This window comes from Gopherus flavomarginatus, chromosome 5, assembly GCF_025201925.1.
Source record: "Gopherus flavomarginatus isolate rGopFla2 chromosome 5, rGopFla2.mat.asm, whole genome shotgun sequence".
Lineage (NCBI taxonomy): Eukaryota > Metazoa > Chordata > Testudines > Testudinidae > Gopherus > Gopherus flavomarginatus.
This window is the reverse complement of record NC_066621.1, coordinates 50,579,712-50,584,895: the sequence shown is the minus strand read 5'-3', so window position 1 is coordinate 50,584,895 and position 5,184 is coordinate 50,579,712.

Sequence of the window (5,184 nt, the reverse complement as noted above, 5' to 3'; positions counted from 1 at the left end):
TTAGAAGCATCATAAGCTCTTTCAAGCCAAGGGAGGTGAGGGGAGAGTGTTTAGGAAGTAGATCATAGGAAAATAAAATTAATAACATTTAAAAGACAAATAAATTGGAAGACAGGATTGTGAAAGGATTTTATCAGGTGAAATAGACATGCAGTTTCATGGTAAGAAATGTAAAGCTTGCAAAACCTATAAAGAGGAACTGACCACCATGATTTATAAAGGTTTCTCCTATTTTAAAAGCTACACATGAGAACAGGACTTAAAGTGATCTCAGAGAAATACTGAGTCTGTCATTTTTCAATAGTGGAATTTCGTTCATTTGCATTATAACCTTATAGGACTTGAAAACCTGATTACATATAATGGTCCATCACTAATAATCAACTAACATCAGAAGTCTCTCTGCATTTTTTCCCGGATCAACAACTCATGCCACTTTATGCCTTGAATATAGTTTTGGAAGGGCATCTATCCGCATTCTTGTTGCTATTCACAGCCATTTGCAGTTTTGATTTATAAACATGTCATTTCATAATAGGAAAACCTTGCTCACGGGTCTGCATGGTGAATTTCAGACTAGCTAGGATATGAATTTCGGTATTCTACTTTCCAAGTATGCAAAAGGGTTCACCCTGTCCATCCGAGAGCAAGATTTTGCCCTTTAAATGTGGTTATCTTGCAAGCATTCCAGACAATATTGCTAATCATGCATAACTGTAATGCAAAGATCCAACACTACTTAGATTCCCTTTATACAATCAATGGGCCAAAAATGGCTGTAAGGAACTGGAGAGTGCCTATTTGCAACATTGCCCTCTATTGGATGGAATCAAAACTGCTCCACTTTGTGTGATGGAATCTATACTCTTCATTAGGCTTGGTAGGATTCAATTTTTATTGGTAAATGTGAATAAAGGTTGATTTTGCCATACACACACAAAACAGATGGAAAAAATATTTCCACCAATAATTGAAAATTACAGATAGGTAAGAAAAATGCTGCTTGAGAACTTATTAGGGTTTGATTTAGAGGTATTTACTGTGTATATTTTGATATGTGATGTGTTTTAATAGTTATAAAGCTTTAACATTTTGAATCTCAACTTCTACCATCATTAAATAAATATTGTCTGACTTTCACATTGATTGAATTCCACATAATTTCCTACAACTGTGAAAATTTAAATAGATAAAAATAAAAAAGCCTAACACACATAATTTTGCACAAATGTGAACATTTAAATCGATACAAATCTTTTAAAATGCTTTAAAATAAACATCGATATCTTCCGTCGGCTTGTGCATGAACAGTGAAATCGATGGTTACCAACATTTAATGATATAATTGAATTCTGCCAAGTCTACCCTTAATACAGTAGAAGCTTAGTTTTATGAACATCTGTCTTATAAACGATTGGTTACATGAACTATCTTTCTGCAGCCAATATAATTTTTCTTCCACCAAAGGTCACTTTAGTCATTCTAACAGCATCCAAGCAGCTGTACAGGTTTGGAAAGACAGAGAGATTTGGTGGCAAAGAAGAGATGCAGTTCTCACAAAGAAATTCAGGAACTCTGTACACATTTGTTACTATTCATTAGGAACACTACTATTGAATGATTAACACATTAACTTATGCACTGCACCTACGGTGATTCTGAGATGTTCAGTTTTATGAACTTTCCAAAGTTATGAACTCAATCCCCCATTAGTTCATAAAAGAGAGGTTCAAAAATAGCTAGAGGATTTTCTCCATCAGCTCAAGTGGAAGGGGCTTGCATTTGTGCTTCTGTAGTATGAGGATCTGAGTTCTATCCCTGCTCTCAGAGCAAAGCCCTAAGTGGATGTTAAAATGGTTCATATTTTTCCTAAAATGTGTTATTCTTACACCCAGATATTAGGATTAAATATCATAATTTGTTATTTTCTAGAGAAATGGTTTTGGAAAAACAGAAGTAGAGAAAAAACTATCATTAATATCTATTGTTATCTCCTGTTCCCTTGCGCCACCTTTGATTTCCTGTACACATTAACCCTTGAGACTGAAACAGAGGAATTCAGAAGTCACATCACATACCTGACTCATGCACTTCATTAGGCAGGAAGTGTCGGGGGAAAAAAGATGCAAAGGAAGACACAGAATTAGAAACAAGACGCACAGGATGGCAATAACCTTAAATTTTTTCAAGACAAGCTTGGGTGTAATCTATGAATAGGTTGCAAGGAAAGAAAACTAAGGACATTAATGAGAGAACAAAAGGCACATACAGGTGTGAAATGGGAAGAGAGGGGGATGGGAGAAAAAGGAGAAGGAGCATGCAGATGAAAGGTAAAAAAGTGTAAATCTTGCAAAATACACAAATATTGTGTAAACTAAATACTGCTGGCTCCCATTTGTTTACAGAGAACCATATGTATTACATCAGCACAGTTTTAGAAGTGTGAAGAGAATAGAGACATCATGTTTCTATTGTGTGCCTGTGGCCACTCCTTTCTTCCAGCACCTCAAAGAATGGATCCTCATGCACACCCTCTACTTATGTAAAGAGCAGAGCATGGAGGGCTTAACCTATGCTTTACAAAGCTATGCACTAGAACAGACTTGTAGCTTAGTATACATCTTAGACAACTGGAGTATGCTTTGATGCAGCAGGGGAAGTGTATGCATTAATGTGCTAGAAAAACACTGTTCAAATGTATTGGGCCAAATCCTGCCCTCAGATAGAACGTGGGCCCATACCCTGAGTTGGTATCACTAAGTGGATCCCCAAATGGAGCTACACTGATTTAACCAGCTGAGGAACTGGCCCAGCATATTAAAATGTATAACACTTTTCATGCAGTGATTATCATTATCACTGGTCAATCTACAGAGACAGTTACAGAAGAAAGCTTGAAAGCCAACATATTGTAAGTGATAACATAACAGAATTGTGTCCCATCCCCTTCCACCACCTTTGAATTCTTGTGCACACTAACGCAGGATGGAAAGAGGAATTCAGAAGTCATGTCACATACCTGGTTCATGAACTTCATCAGGTGGAAAGTGTCAGGGAATAAGATCGATGCGACAGAAAACAAGAGAATTAGAACAAGCAACACGTGATTATAACAACCTCAAATCTTTCAAGCCAAGGAGGAGAATATGAATTGGTTATAGGGAAAGAAAATTAATACCATTAAAAGAAAGAGAAGGGGTGCGAAATGGAAAAATACAGGATGTGATGGAATGAAGCCAGGTAAATGGAGCATGCAGGTGCCTGGTAAGAAATATAAATCCTTCATAAGATGCAAAAAAAAATTCTAAACCAAGTGGTGCTGATCCACCTGGCATACTAAGGTGTTTATACTTATTTTAAACATGGCCATAAACATAAATTTACAAATCTGATGGGAATATACACCCCATGTTGCTATTCATATCTAGAATGTAGGTTTACAAATGTCTCACTATGTTTTGGTCCCAGATCTCAGTTCCATCATTTTGCTCTCCCTTCATGCACCTACCTAACTTGTAAATATCACGTACAATCCAGTATCCATGTATCACTGTGATGCAAAGGTTTCCTTAGATCCATTTTGTAAGACCTACATTTTGCTGTGTAGCATAGCTACATACCTTTGGTTATATATGCTACAACAGTCTTGCAAAGTTATGTTTTAAAAAGAAAAATGCAAAGTTACATAATTTTGACATTTAGTAGAAAGCTTCACAGCTGAACTAAAACCTTACAGAGGAATGCTTAGGTAGGCAATAGAATGAATTATACAAACACATTTGGCTAAACGTTATCCCAAGATGCTCTGATCTGGCACATATCCAGGACCTAATCCTGCATTTTTTGTCCACCCAATTCTCTCACTGAAGTCAGTAGGAGATTTAAGCATCCAAAGAAAGGAGGGTTGGGCTGTCAAATGGGAGAGACATACACACATAATCAAGGGCCCAATACGCCTACGGTACCTGCTTCCTTTCTCACTCTAGTGTACAACAGGAGAAACTCCAGAGAAATCAGTGGAGCTACACCAGTGGAAAACTGGGAAATGGAGAAGATCAGACCCTGTATGGTTGTGAGAAATGGAGGTTTTCAAAGCATTTACATGTTCCCCCAAGCTTAGTGCCTTTTTACATGCAGTGATCATTGCTCATATATTAATGTACAGATGGAACATTTTAAATGCAAATGATGCTGTGCGAGTAATAATTTGTCACAAATGGAACATTTTCTTGTCTTCATCCACCTTCTTAAGAACTCCTGTGCATGCTAGCACTGCTGAGGGAAAGAGAGAAATTGAGAAGTTGTTTCACATACCTTCCTCATGAACTTCTTCAGATCGAAGCATCATGGAATGAGAGGCAATGACAAAAAGAAAATTAGAAAAAGAAACACCTGATTAAGACAGCCTCAAACTCTGTTAAATTAATGGGGTGGGTGCAAAAAAAGAGGAACTTAGAAATTATGACATAGGAGAGAGAATTAATAAAATTGATATGAATTGGCAGAGCAAGCTGAAGGTGAGCTGAAAAGATACTGGGGTGTGAAAACATGGCTAGGTGAAAAAAACAACAACATTGGTATAGATATTATTATGAGATTAGAATTGGTTGAGATTTTACCAAACTGGATTTTTGATGAAATTTTGGTGAAATGAAAACAGGATTGTACAATGTTTTTCATGATTTTTTTTCTAAATTGGATCAATATTTTTTAAATTTTGAATTTTCAAGGACATTTATCCTCAAAATGTTGACCAAAAAAAGTGGGGAAAAGATTGCCAAAAAATTCTTGAAATTTAAAAATTTCAGAAAATTTAAACCAGGTCTAATAATTCTGGAATGTTAACATTTCGTTTTACTTCTGTTCCATTATAAAAGGCCTGACTTGGTGTGATCCAAACTCCCGGTGAGGCAAATAGGACTTTTGGATTTGCAAGGATGTCATAGTTAGGACCTGATCCAAAGCCTCTGGGATTAGGGTTGATTGATATGTTCCCTCAAAAAAAATTTTTTTACAAAGTTTTTTTCCCCACTTAATGAAAATTGTTGTAGAGTGTCCACTTTCCACAGAAAACTTTTATTTTTAATCGAAAACTCAAATGCCTGAAACCCAAAATACTTTGATTTAGATATCCTGGCAGGATGCCTCACGGGATTTGTAGTTTATTTTCCTCACGACCTCATT